Source organism: Triticum aestivum, chromosome 1A, assembly GCF_018294505.1.
Source record: "Triticum aestivum cultivar Chinese Spring chromosome 1A, IWGSC CS RefSeq v2.1, whole genome shotgun sequence".
Lineage (NCBI taxonomy): Eukaryota > Viridiplantae > Streptophyta > Magnoliopsida > Poales > Poaceae > Triticum > Triticum aestivum.
The window spans coordinates 409,686,437-409,701,675 of record NC_057794.1 but is presented as its reverse complement, the minus strand read 5'-3'; positions in this window follow the sequence as shown (position 1 = coordinate 409,701,675).

Genomic DNA, 15,239 nt, shown 5'->3' with positions numbered 1-15,239 from the left:
AGAGATTTTGTCATTCCAGCCGTGCCACATTTATTCTCCACCCTTGAGAGGCCGCATAAACTTCACTTGCTACTCGTTCTAGTAATCTTGCCCCAGCTCCAACACCTTTCTTTGTTGCTCCTTTATCTGCAAAATAGACCAATCCACCATCCAATGTGTCATTGTTTTAATTATAATCATAGGATCAGAGACTTTTTTCTTCTAAAAAATAATCCCATTTCTGGCTTTCCATAAAGCCTAGCATATAGTAGATACCCCAACCAACACTGGGTTTTTTTATCATCTTTCTTGAAAGAATCTAGCTAAGATCAAAAGCATTCTTGCATTGACAAAGGAGTTTTCCTCAAACCAAATGTGCATTTGATTAAACTCCAAATCAGGGAGGCAGCTGAACAAGCAAAAAACTGATGATCAACTGATTCATCTATCCCGCAAAATACACAGTTTTTCCCCTTTCCATCCCCTCTTCAGTAGCGAATCCCTCGTGAGAATGCTTTTCTTGATGCCTAGCCAAAGAAAAACCTTAATCTTGGCTGACACTTTGATTTTCCACACGAATTTCTGTGGGAATCTAAGTTCATCAGTCACCAGTTTCCTATACATTGATTTAACTATAAATTTACCATCGGCATTAAGAGACCATTTGATTTTATCTTTATCACCCTTCATTTCAATCTCCTTACATCTACTTTTCAGACTATTCCATAGATCTAGGGTTTCCCCATATAGAGTCATTCTAAACCTAGATCCCCTCCATCCTTTGTGAAGGGCTTCAGCTACTGTAATATTATGATCAAAACATAGGTCATAAATCCTAGGATAAGCTTCTTGAAGGCTTTTATCATCAACCCATATACCCCCAAAATCTAGTGTTTTCCCCATTTCCCAAATCTTTTTTAACAAATCTATAGAAGTTTTCTTTGATTTTCATCAGACTGGACCAAAACTGAGAATCTCCAGGTTTTTAGTGCCCTTGGATAGGCATTTACCCCCCCCCCCCCCATATTTTCTTTTTATGACATCTTGCCACAATCCCTCCTCTTACTCCATTTTCCAGAACCACTTAGCAAGCAGAGCTATATTCATCATTTCAAAATTTAGAATCCTTAAGCCACCCACATCCTTGGGCAAACAACAAGTTTCCCATTTAACCAAGTGACATTTCTTAATATCTTCATCCTCTTGCCACACTAGCCTAGCTCTATAAAAATCCACTTTTTAATCAACCCTTTAGGAATAGGATAAAATGACATCATAAATAGAGGTATATTAGTCACACAAGTCTGCACTAGAGTAATTCTCCCAGCGATAGATCCTAGCAATTTCCCTTGCCAACACCCTAATCTTTTTTCTACCTTCTCAGTCACATAGTTCCAATGAACATCTCTGAATCTGGATTCAGAAAATGGTAGTCCTCGATATTTCACAGGGAATGTCCCCATTTTTCATGTCAAAATCTCCTCATATAAATTTTGCTTCTCTTTTGCTTTTCCAAATAGCACTAATTCACTTTTGTGAAAATTAATTTTAAGCCCAGACATTTGTTCAAATGACCCCAATACAAATTTCAAAATTTGCACACTTTCCACTTCATCTTTAAGCAGAAAGATTGTGTCATTTGCATATTGTAGAATATTTACTCCTTTATTTTCTCAATCACCAAGAACTCCTTTAATAAAATCATTTTCTAAAGAATTATTCATTAATATGACTAACACATTAGCAACAAGATCAAATAGCAGGGGAGACATAGCATCTCCTTGCCTTAGTCCTTTAAAGGTTTTAAAGTAAGGTCCAATTTCATCATTCACTTTCACCCCAACATACCCTCCCCTCATAGTATCCATTACCCAATCACACCACTTATCAAGAAAACCTTTGGCCCTCAACATCTAGATCACAAAAGGCCACTTGATTTTGTCATATGCTTTTCCAAAATCCACGTTAAAAATTAGTGCATCCGGTTTCTTGCTATGAAAATGTTGGGGAACACAGTATTTCAAAAAAATTCCTACGATCACACAAGATCTATCTAGGAGATGCATAGCAACGAGAGGGGAGAGTGTGTCTACGTACCCTTGTAGACCGAAAGCGGAAGCGTGTTGAGTAACCCAGTTGATGTAGTCGAACATCTTCGCGATCCAACCTATCAAGTACCGAACGTGACACCTCCGCGATCTGCACACATTCAGCTCGGTGACGTCCCTCGAACTCTAGATCCAGCTGAGGCTGAGGGAGAGTTTCATCAGCACGATGACATGTTGATGGTGATGATGAAGTCACCGACGCAGGGCTTTGCCTAAGCACTACGACAATATGACCAAGGTGGAAATCCGTGGAGGGGGGCACTGCACACGGCTAAGAAATCAACTTGTGTGTCTGTGGGGTGCCCCCTCCCCCATATATAAAGGAGGGGAGGAGGGGGGCGGCCGGCCTCAAGGGGCGTGCCCCAAGGGGGGAATCCTACTCCTACTAGGAGTAGGTTCCCCCCTTTCCTAGTCCAACTAGGAGGGGAAGGAAAGAGGAAGAGGGAGAGAAGGAAATGAAGGAAATATGCCCTAGAGGCAATAATAAAGTTATTATTTATTTCCTTATATCATGATAAATGTTTATTATTGATGCTAGAATTATATTAACCGGAAACATGATACATGTGTAAATACATAGACAAACAGAGTGTCACTAGTATGCCTCTACTTGACTAGTGCTCATCAAGAGCCTAATGCCCCGCAAGGAATGGGAAGAGGACCTTAGCGATTCAGTCAAGACAAAGGTAGCCTGCGGCTTCATCATTGCCCCCGGCAGCCGTGTTGACCTTGATCCTGATGATGTGGTGGCCAGGCTTGAGTGCATCCTTGGTGGAGTTGACATCCCCGACAAAGTAGAACATCGCCAACGTGATATCTTGAGGATGCAGGTGATTGATGGAATTTTCTACCAGGCCAGAGACATGGAAATGGAGCAATTTCGCGGAGTTGTCATGCACGTGATTGCACGCTGTCAAGCTCTTCTGGAAGAGGCCTAGCAGCCCCAATAGCCTCCCCGCGCCAGCAGCTCCGTAGGTGGAGGCGGTTCGGGACACTCGGAGTGAACGACCGCAAGGGTGCTATGCTGATCATGGAGTCTGAGAAGATCATCGTCGGAAGGCCGCCAGCTCAGTCTTTTAGCTTATATTTTATTATAATTGTATGCATATGTAGGTCATGAGTGTTCTGGGCCTTGCCGCATTTGGCATTTTAAATTATCCTGAATATGTAAACAATTATTAAGAATTATTAACCGTTGCCATTGTAACTTTGCCTCAACGGCGACCAGAGCACGCACAGGGACACCAGAGTGGATTTCATCACGGCCGCCTCAACGGCGAGTAACTACGTGGTCAACCTTCTGCCATCAATAAAGTTTGACCTTGTTTCTCGTCACATTGCTGATTACAATGCAACAAGTAATTGCAAATCCTACGTCCGAGCTATAAAAACTACCCACTCGAAAATTACTTCACAGTTCCTCTCCTCATCACCCACAAAACTGGTTTTTTCTGTCAAGTCATTCTGCCATGACCGGTAGGAGGAGTTTAGGGTGGACATATAAACATGTAGCAAAGACCAAGGCCGCGGAAGCACTAGAGAGGTCCCGCCGCGATGCCGCAGCCGCAACGGAGATGTCCCGGCACGCCGCGGAGCCCTCGAACGAGCTCTCACAGGCACGCGAGGGCTTTCACAAGTGCATTTGCCGCGTCGGCCATCGTGACGAGCCGGCGTTCCTGAAGTCCTTCGCCAGGGACGACGACATTCTTACTGGCGTCACTACGCAGCAGGAGCTGGTTGACGGCTTGATGAAGCTGCTCAAGATCAGCGATGCCTCGGTTGACAAGGAAACCGGCCTCGTCAAGCAACTCATGGGTGACAACGCGAAGCTCCTCAAGTTGGTCGCCGAGAAGGAGGAGGAGGCCGCCGGCTGGAAGATGCCGCATGAGCAGGGCAGTGCCTCAGAGATGAGGTTGAAAGCGGTCGTCGAGGAACTGATGGGTGGCTTGAGGAAGCTCCGGATTGAGCGCGAGCAGGAGGTGGAGGAATTCGTGGCTCCTTTCAAGCAAAGTCGTGAGGAATTGAAGAAGGAGCTGGAGGATTTCACCGCCTGGCAATCCATCGACGAGTAGAGACAGTAGCGACCCAGATCGTTGTGTGTAATTTCCTTCTTCTCTTGCCCCCGTGTCTTCCGGGCTTTGCCGCATGTGGCATTTTAAATTATCCGGAATATGTAAGACAATTATTATCTGCGCCATTGTAAATTTGTCGTCGTATTATCCATTGCCATTTTATTTGTGGTCGTATTATCCATTGCCCTATGTGGAAATTTAAATTAGGGCGGAATATGAGTCGAAAACACGAACAAAGAAAATGCCGCCATGGGATCACAAGCAAAAACCCTTCGTCCAGGTACTTTAATCAACCCACTAATGGAGAAGTTGTGAGCGAGGCGGGCGACGGCTGGTGCATGGAGGTCAAAGAGCTCGCTTCCCGGTGAGCATGGGCAGCCTTCCTTCTCGCACGTGTCTCGTCGAGCCTGCGAGGTGGACAGGATGCACGCGTCCCGTCGAGCCTGTGCGGCGGACTGCTCGCACGCGTCCCGTCGAGCGTGCACGGCGGACTTCTCGCGCTCATCCCGTCTAATCAAACAGCTGCACACACACCACCGAGTATGGTCAAATTTTGACATGGTTAAGATAATACAACTGTTTGCGATATTAACGTGTCAGTTCTTTGTTTCAAAAAGGACTTCGTTGGCTACTAATGTGTGCGCCTCTTCTCAAACTGGACGATTTCTTTACCACGGCATATATGTGCCATGTCATGAAACCATGCCAGGTTTCATGTTTTTTGGGTGACTTTTTGATTTACTAGGATTTAAAACCGAAATTCTCAATGTTTTAGGACGACAACAAGTTTGTAATTCATTCCCATTCCTTAAACGAGACCTAAACATGCACCCAATGATACATGTACGATTTCCTATCCATTTTGCTTCACTGGAGCATCTGGTTGTAGTTCAAAATTGAATTATGGACTACATTAAATGCATAGAAAACTTAGTAATTAGTAATATATATATATATACATATACACAATGGCCAAACGAACCCTGAACAGTTTCAAATTTCAGCCCGACACTCCTGTTATTCTATGTTGCCTATATAAAACAAAGTTCAAGGCGAGAAGAGGCAGCGATTATCGTTTCGCCCACAAGAGGGGCATGTTTCCCTACCGGAACCACGAGGGTTGCGATAGGCTCAGGTTTGTAAAAGGCTTGTAATATAGCTTTGCCCAAATTAGACAATTATATGTACCATGTGGTGACACCATGCCAAGTTTCATGATTTCCTGATGAGTTTTGGATTTACAGTGATTTAAAAACCGAGATTCGCAATGTTTGTGGCCAAGCCAGGACGGCGAGACAGTTGAATTCGTTCCCATTCTTTCCATGGGACCTAAACATGCACCCCAAGGAAACATGTACATTTTTTCTAGCCATTTTGGTGCACTGGAGCATGTATTTGCAGTTCTGATTTGAATTATGGACATTAAATGCCTAGAAAACTCAATTAATGAATAAAAAATGTCTAACGAACCCTGAATAATTTCAAAGTTCAGCGTGAATCTCCAGTTGTTTCATGTCGCGTGTAGAAGAAAATACGAGGATAGACGAGGGAGTGATTATCGTTTGGCCCACAAGGGGACATGTTTCCCTATTGAAACCACGAGGGTTCTTGCGACAGGCTCGGTTTGTAATAAAGCTTGGCCCAAATTGGCAATGTTTTTATCACGACATATATGTGCGATGACGTGATACCATGCCACCTTCGATGACTTTCTGGTGAGTTTAGGATTTCTGGGGACTTAAAAACCGAGATTAAAAATGTTTGAGGACAAGCCAAGACACCGGTACAGTTGTAATTCATTCCCATTCTTGGCATGAGACTTAAATATGCACCCAAGGACACATGTATAATTTTTCTAGCCATTTTGGTGAACTAGAGCATGTATTTATAGTTCAGATTTGAATTATGAACCTTAAATGCCTAGGAAACAATTAGTGTATAAAAAGGCCAAATGAACCCTAAATAAGTTTAAATTTTAGCACGGATATCATGTTGTTCCATTTTTCCCATGGAAGAAAATACAAGGCGAAAAGAGGCGGTGATTACGTTTCTCCCACAAGGGGAACATGTTTCCCTATCAAAACCATGGGGCTTCTTTGAGAGAATCTCGAGTTTTTGTAAGAGGTTTGTAATAAAGCTTGGCCCAAATTGGACAATGCACTAGTAGAAAAAGGGCCATTTGTCCCAGTTCTAGAGGGCCTTTAGTCCTGGTTCTTACACGAACCGGGACTAAAGGCCCTCCACGTGGCTGCTGTCAGGAGCTCCACCTTTAGTCCCGGTTGGTAACACCAACCGGGACTAAATGAAATTATATGGATTTTTTCTGAATTTTTTTGATTTTCAAAAATTTGAATTATTTTACAATTTAATCTCTAATCACCCCTAATCGCTGCTCAATTAAACCTCTAACCTCTAATCTCTAATCATGCCTCATCATTCCAAAACATCTAACTTCCCCGTCAGTCACCCATCCTCTCATTACTCCAGCCTGAGCACGCTTAACTTCCGGGTTCTATTCCCCCTCGTTTCCAAGTCTGCACTTGTTGTTTTCCTAACAATAGTAAGATGCCAATCCTATTAACCCTCAGGAGTTTAACTTGAGCATGAAGTCACACGTTTCACTGTTTGAGTTTGAAACTATTATTTTTAAAAACAATAATTATTTGGTAACACTAATATTTCTTGGGTAACTAGTTTGACCATAGTTTGACCCCGGTTTGACCAGATTTGACCAAAATTCAAAAAAATTAAAATAATTATTTAGTAACACTAATATTCTTGAATAATTATGTAGTAACACTAATACTTCTTGAATAAGTAGTTTGACCATAGTTTGACCAGATTTAACCAAAATTCAAAAACAACTGAAATTTGAGCATATCTTTTTTTCCTTTTGGAATTTGAGGATTCTAAAAATTTGCAAAATTGGATGTGGATTTTCGTGCTGAACATTTTGATATATTATACGTTTTTTCCGACATCGTATGCAAAAGTTATAGCCGTTTTACTTTTTCATGACACTTTTTTGCAAAACATGTCCAAATTTAAGCTTTTTAATTTTCCTAACTAGTAGATGTAGTAATATAACTACATCTTGAAGGATTTTATTTTTTGAAGTTTTTATCATTTTCTTTTGTTTTTTCCAAAACTGAAATGGCGATACACGGGAGGGGGGGCGTAGAGTTTGAGAAATGGGCCCTTTAGTCCCGGTTTGAGACACGAGCCGGGACTAAAGGGCATCACACCCTTTAGTCCCGGTTCATATCTCAAACCGGGACCAAAGGTCTAATCTTTAGTCCCGGTTTGAGACATGAACCAGGACTAAAGGGTGCGATGCCCTTTTGTCCCGGTTCGTGTCTCAAACCAGGACTAAAGGGCCCATTTGAACCGGGACTAATGCCTTTAGCCGCTCGAACCGAGACTAATGCTCACATTAATCCTGGTTCGTAATGCAACCGGGACTAATGTGTATATTGCGCTTTGACCAAAGCCCTGTTTTCTACTAGTGATGCTTTTACCATGACATATATGTTCCATGACGTGACACCATGCCACCTTTGATGACTTTCTGGTGAGTTTAGGATTTATGGGGACTTCAAACCGAGATTCAAAATGTTTGAGGACGAGCCATGACACTGGTACGGTTGTAATTCGTTCTCATTCCTGGCATGGGACCTAAACATGCACCCAAGGACACATGTATAATTTTTCTAGCCATTTTGGTGAACTGGATCATGTATTTGTAGTTCAGATTTGAATTATGGACATTAAATGCCTAGGAAACTCAATTAGTGTATAAAAAGGTCAGACCAACCCTGAATAAGTTTAAATTTCAGCACAGATATCCTGTCGTTCCATGTTGCCCATAGAAGAAAATAAAAGGCGAAAACAGGCAGTGATTACGTTTCGCCCACAATGGGGACACGTTTCCGTATCGAAACCACGAGGCTTCTTTGAGAAAAGCTCTGGTTTGTAAGAGGCTTGTAATAAAACTTGCACCGCAATGGACGAACAAAATTCCTCGACATATAAGTGCCATGTCGTGACACCATGGCAGGTTTCACGATTTTCGGCTTAGTTTTGGATTTACGAGGATTTAAAAAACCGAGATTCTTCTCACGAAATGTTTTCAAATAGCACAAGGTTCACTCATGAATGCCGATATTCAATGAAAACTTCATGGAAACCATATTTTAAAGACTCATAAAAATCTGAAAAAATGTGGGATGTTAAGAAGGTGATCTTTTATTGCGACACAAAATTTTCTAGTTGAAAAACATCACGAGATGTGAGCTATGAAAAAGATAAATTCAGCCCTAAATAGTGACATTACTATTCGGCACTATTCAACGATGATTTTATCTTTTCCATAGCTCACATCTCGTAATGTGTTTCAACTTGAAATTTTGTGTGGCAATAAAACATCATGCTCTTAACATCCCACATTTTTTTAATTTTTTTTGAAACTTCAAAACATCTTTTTCTCATGGTTTTCACCGGTTTCGACCGAATGTTGGTTTCCGTATGATATCTCCACCGCTGCGCGTGCGATCTGAGTCATGCATTCTGACTTGCCAAAACCCAGACCCCACGGATCATACGTGTGCACCGTTGTATGCTCCTAGATCGTGCGGCACCCCTGAGCCCTTTCGACAGCACATGCAGTACATGGGTAAACATTGTGCGCATACGTAGTGTAGCTCACGCTTCCTTGTCTACTAGGTTTTCATTCAAAATAGGCTACTGTTTCTCGCCACTCCTCTCATCGGTTTCCCACCTCTTTGTCAGGACCCCGATTCCAAGTCAAATCGATCTAGCCAGTAACACATCATATCCCTTTGCGGCCTCACGCACGGTATTCCCATGGGTGTCGCCTTACCATGGCCCAGGACCGTTTGCGCCTTTTGGCTCACGTATATGATAGTGTCTCTAGCATCCATATGACAGAGAACCCGGGCCGACATGACTAGTCGTGAACCCAAAGTGGCACTAACTTATGGAGACAGGCATACATGAATCAACATCGAGCATGTCGGTCAGCAGCGTGCAAATCCGGGATGTAGCACTAGGCTAACAGGACTCCGGGAACCCGGGCTGTAGTAGGCTAGGCAGGACTCCGGATGTCACAGCGTGACATTTCCCCAAAGGGACAGACACAGGAACGAAGTAAATCACATGCCGGCCAGTCAAGTGTTCCGGAGCAGTAGTGCTGGGCTAGCAGGACTCCGGTGAACCGGGCTGTAGCGGACTACTATGGCTCATGGAAGCACAAGACTACATTTCCCCATAAGAGAGGCTACCAAGGATAAACAACTAGGTTGTTGGATCCCACACATACCAAGCATCCCAATCATACACATAATATGCTCGATATGTGCGAATACAACATGGCATCACAACATAACTCTACGACTCAAGTATTTATTCAATAGGCTCCGAGGAGCGAGATATTACAAACATGGGTCTCATGACCCAACATTCAGAACAGACAAGTCAAAGCACATGCAGAAGCTTAACATGTCCAAGTACAGACATCTACAAATGAAAAAGGCTGAGAAGCCTGACTATCTACCAGATCCTGCCGAGGGCACAAGATCGTAGCTGAGGTATCAAGCTAAACGTCGAAGTCCACACGGGACTACTAGCGAGACTGACGTCTCTCTGCAAAACATAAAAATAGGCAAACGTGAGTACAAATCTACCCAACAAGACTTACATCAGAACTAACTACATATGCATCGGTATCAACAAAGGGGGTGGTGGAGTTTAACTGCAGCAAGCTAGCTTCGACTCGGTGGCTATCTTAAACTACGACTGCAAGTAACTCTTCTGAGGTGGCGCAGACGAGTCCACATATTCACCATATCAATACACCACTATGGATCCACTCTCGTCTCCCTACGAGAACGCCATCCATAGCACTCACGCTTATCTTGCGCATTTTAGAGTATCCACTTTCACTTGTCTATGAACTGTTATAGGCAGCCCAGCGAATAGATCATTTATAACCCTGCAGGGGTGTACTTCTTCACACACGCTCTCGCCACTTACCACCATGTACACGTTGTGTATCTCGGCAACCTTCAAGCGGAAGCCTGGCGAGGGAGTCGGCCACGACCTGACTAACCACACAAGTCTCTAGTCCAGGTTTATCGCCTATTCGGGTTCCATCCGCGAGGAGATCGGGCCGGAGTTTCGCTCACAGCCCCAAACGATGTGTGCAGGGTTCCCGAGACACCAAACGGGCACCCGGTACACCGTGCCATGGTGTATCTACCGCATCATAGCCCACCCCTAGGGCCAGCGCTACGCATGGCGCCAACACATATCTTATAAACACCAGAAACTAGTTGCAACTCCTGGACAGAGGACTAGGGCAGTTAATAAGTCGAGAGGGTCAATTTAGGATCCCAATGAGTGGTAGTAGCTGTTCATGGATCACAAACACAGAAGTCAGTTCCTGAGAACAGTTTCAATGAGACAACCCACCATGTACTCCTACATGGCCTCTCACCACTACCTTTACCAAATTGTGTTCACACACTTAGCTCACACATAGTAGGACATGTTCATCACCATTCCAATTCATCCCTGATGAATCAGACCTGACTCAACTCTAAGCAGTAGCAGGCATGACAAACAAGCATGAATGAGTGGGCACATCAGGGCTCAAACAATTCCTACTCATGCTAGTGGGTTTCATCTATTTATTGTGGCAATGACAGGTCATGCAGAGGAAAAGGGGTTCAACTACCACAGCAAGTAATAGATGAATCGTTATTGTCCTAATGGAGTAAAAGAGAGCATGAGCGAGAGAGTGGGATTGTATCGGAATGAACAAGGGGGTTTTGCTTGCCTGGCACTTCTAAAGATAGTATAGCTCTTCATCGGTGTCATCGAACTCATCATCGGAATACGTCTATCGAGAGGGGACAAATACCGGCAACAGAGAAGGAGAGCATAATCAATGCAACGCACAATATGATGCATGATCATGACATGTCAATATGCTGTGTTTTGAGCTAATGCAACTAGCAACATGCTAAATGGAGTTGGTTTGAACCCTAGGTTGAAATTCAAACTCCATATGTGAGGGTTTAAATGCCATTTATATGATTTGGCCTAAACAGCAGCCATAAGTTGTTCTAACATGCATGAAAATGGTACAGATGGATAGATTGGATTTTTCTGATCATTTTTCATATATAATTTATTTCATTCTGAGCTACGGTTGATTTTATATGATTTTTAGAAGTTTAAAACATTTTCTGGAATTTCCTGTGAAAGAATAAATCCAGAAAAAGAGTTATTGCATCAGCATGACATCGGGGTGACGTCAGCAGGTCAAATGCTCCAGCCCAGGTCAAACCTGACGGCTGGGACCCACATGTCAGTGAAACAACTAACTAACAGAGTTAGTTAGTGTTAGGTTAGCACTAACCTAGGTTAATTAGGGCCTGGGCCCACATGCCAGTGGCTCATCTAATTAACTAGGTTAATTTAACGCTAATTAAACCTACACTAATTAAGCAGGGGCCTGGGCCCACCTTTCGTTGACCCAGGGGAGTCAAACCCCAGGTCAAACGAGGTCAACTCGCCGGCGGCTCGATGCCGGCGACGACAGACGTGGCGGAGGGGCTCGGAGATGGGCCACAGGGCATCATTTTGGCCGCGGTCTATTGCGTTCGAATGCACGCAGTGGCGCGCATCGAGTGGTGGCAGCGGTAGGTGCTGGGGTGGCCGGGAAAGTGGACGGTGACGAGGTTCAGCGGCGGCAGTAGCTCGGGCATCCTCGGGGTGGCGCTACAGAGCAAGGGAGGAGGCGCTGCGGGTGTCTACAGGCTCATGGGATCGTGCTGAGCATGGTCGTGTGCTCGAGCATGAGCTGCGGTGGCTCTGGCCACTATGGCGACATGCGGTGGCGGTGACGAGCTTCGGCTGTGGTGGAAGACGGAGCTAGCGGACGGGAACGGAGGGGCGAGCACAGGGGGAGAATCAGGAGCTCATGGAGAGTGTAGAGGTGGCCTCAGCGTGCTCGGGGAAGCACCGGAGCAGGCGGGGCGGCGAGAGGGATCTTCGGTGGCCGGCGACGAAGATGATGAAGATGGCGTCGATGCAGGGCCTCCGGCGGGGCGTGGCTGGAAGGAGAGGATGAGGGAGGTGTGGCGATGCTCGTGGACACGTCGGGAAGGCGAGGGGAGCATGGAGGCTGCGGTGTTACGGCAGCACGGCTGCGGCTACGCTCCGGCGCGAGAGGGAGAGAGAGCAGAGGAGGCGGAAGAGGTCGGGAGAGAGTGAGAGGGTTCCTGGGGGTGCGTGGCACTGCGAGAGACGTCCAGGGGAAGGAGGAGGCAGCCAGGCAGGGAGGAGGTGGCCGGCGTGTGGCTGCGCGCACCGGGCACGCGCCCCTACCTACTGGCGCGAGGAGGAAGGCGACAGAGGGCTGCGGTGGTGGGCTGGGCCGGCCACTTGGGCCGCCAGGTAAGCCCAGGTGAGGTTCCTTCTCTCTCTCTTTCTGTTTCAGTTTTCTATTTTTCTGTAATCTTTGTGGCTTTTCTAGAAATACCCAGACCCTTTCAAAAATCACCAAACTGCACATTCCCACCGTATAGAATATATCCAACATGGAACATTTCAGTTTAGGATTACTTGGGCATTTAAATATTTACTAACATTTAATTTCCCAAATTCAAATAACATATGATTTAATCCAGTGACCTTTGGATGACCTAGAAATTTGTGCACCATTTTTGTCAGAGGTTCTAGACCACGAGAAAGATGATGAACATTTTAGAAGGACATTTTGGGTTCATTGAAAATGATTTTAGAAACCCTAGTTGGTTTAAGGGAGGTGCTAGGGGTTCTGACATCCCCATTTCAAGTTTCTGAGGAATTTAAACATGATGCAACACCAGATGCTAGCACTAAGCAGTACCAGAAGCTAGGGATGTGACAACTCACCCCCACTAAACAAGAATCTCGTCCCGAGATTCAAGACGTGAGGTAAGATGAAGGGGGAACGCAAACTAACACAATCTTCACGATCTAGGGTGCACTCCATAAGAACGTTGATTCGATCACCATCATGGTCTCGAAGTCTTGCTCGAGGAACTCCCACCAACATGACAACTAGAGGGAAAAGAAACTCTAGAAGGATCGATCTTCTCGAAGGTCGAGCAACTCAGGATTAACTCACGGAATGAGACATAGATACATCTCACGAGCTAAGACGCGAAGCACACATCAGGAGTGATGGAAAGAGGTAGATGACAAGGTTCTACTGGTAGGCAAAAATCCCACGCAGAAGAGGGTGGGGCAAGATCTCAAGATAGCGATGAAATAATCACCATGATTCAATAATGGGGCACCTTAGGGGAGGTGACTCGTAGAATTATTCCCTTAAGTGGAAAAAAGAATTACTTTTGATCCATAGATCATTGAAAATCTTCATACCAGCCTAAGGCAATTCATAATGGATTGTTTAAAGGAGTTCAAAACAATGACATACTCGGACTAGAATGAGTGATGTGAACTACCTTGTTGAAGACAACGCAAGGGATGATTTTGCTTGCGCGTGCTCTCAGGAACTTGAGCATTTCCATATTCATCAAGGTTCTACCAACTACCGAGCCGCAGCACGGTACTACCGCTCACCTGGGAGCAGTACTACCGCAGGCAAACACAGCAGCCAGAAACAAGGTGACGAGATAAACAACGGAGGAAGCTCCAAGGTGCAAGGGAAAGGAGGGGACAAGGAAGAAACGTGTACGTGATGATTCCACCCAAACCATTCCGATGCGGACCCCCTCTTAATAGTACGGCTTTCCTACGACTCAAATCCACCAAAAAGAAACGTAGAAAAGATGCCGTCTTCAACAGTCTTCGAGGGGCACCCAACCGTCTTGTGCCTAGCGATGAAATGTCTGGGATACTCAAGGCACACGATTAGTCCGCAAACGCGTTGTCATCAATCACCAAAACACCTTAGGGATAAATATGCCCTTACAATCTCCCCCTTTTTGGTGGAATGATGACAATACGGGATTTGCACAAGGGAAATAATATTAAGCAACCGCAAACCCCTCCTCTCTAGAATATAGACGGGCTCCCCCTAGATGTGTGCCAACTAGATGGGTGCTTTGGACTGCACGTCACACATACTAGGATCAAAGCTCCCCCTATATTATAGAGACAAGGCATATCTAGTAATAGGAAGGCTAACACTAGACAAGATAGCACAAACATAAGTTAACTAAGATAGATAGAGTGCATATGTCTTACACCATATGTAGGATAAGTCTCGAAGGCACAAACCAAACAAAGGAAAACGAGGCAAACGAGGTTCAAACGATAAAGCAAACACACCAAGCATGACACAACGCAAATCCCTACACTCCCTCCCCCTTTGGCATCGAGACGCCAAAAAGGTAGAGAGGACACCTACACACACAGGGTGGCTCAGTCAGAGAAGTCATCCCACTGCTCCTCGTGCTCCTCGTCAGACTCAGCGGCGGGGACGGACTCCTTGATGTCCTCCTCTGAAATGGTCCACTTGTACCCCTGCTTCGCCATCCGGGCAGCCTCTGGCGTGATGACGTCCTCAGAACCGCCAGACACATCCTCTCCAAAGAGCCTCATAACCTTCTTGTCACGGCGGCGACTCTCCTTGTCTGCCACGTGAGTCCTGTACTATCCCTTTGCCTGCATGAAGAACAAAGTCTTCATCTTGTCCTTTAACTTCTTGGCCCACGACGGCTCAGAGGAAGGAGTGGTAGACCTAGCAGCACGGTCCTCAGCAACATTCTCTGCACCAGCCTCCTCCTCACCAACAACCCTCCTAGCAGTAGAAGCCTCAGCACGGGTAGTAGTGTTGGCCCAGTTGGGCTTGACGCGGAGACTGATGGACTCATGCCGAATCCAGTCTGGAGCAAGGAACTCATCACCAGGGTACATCTTCTCCCAAGCTGTGGAGAGCAACAGAAACAGGTACGGTCCATAGATAGGTACCTTGCGAGTGAACACCGCAAACCGAAGCTCACACCACATGATGTGTGTGACATCAAGTGGCCGAGTCTGAGAT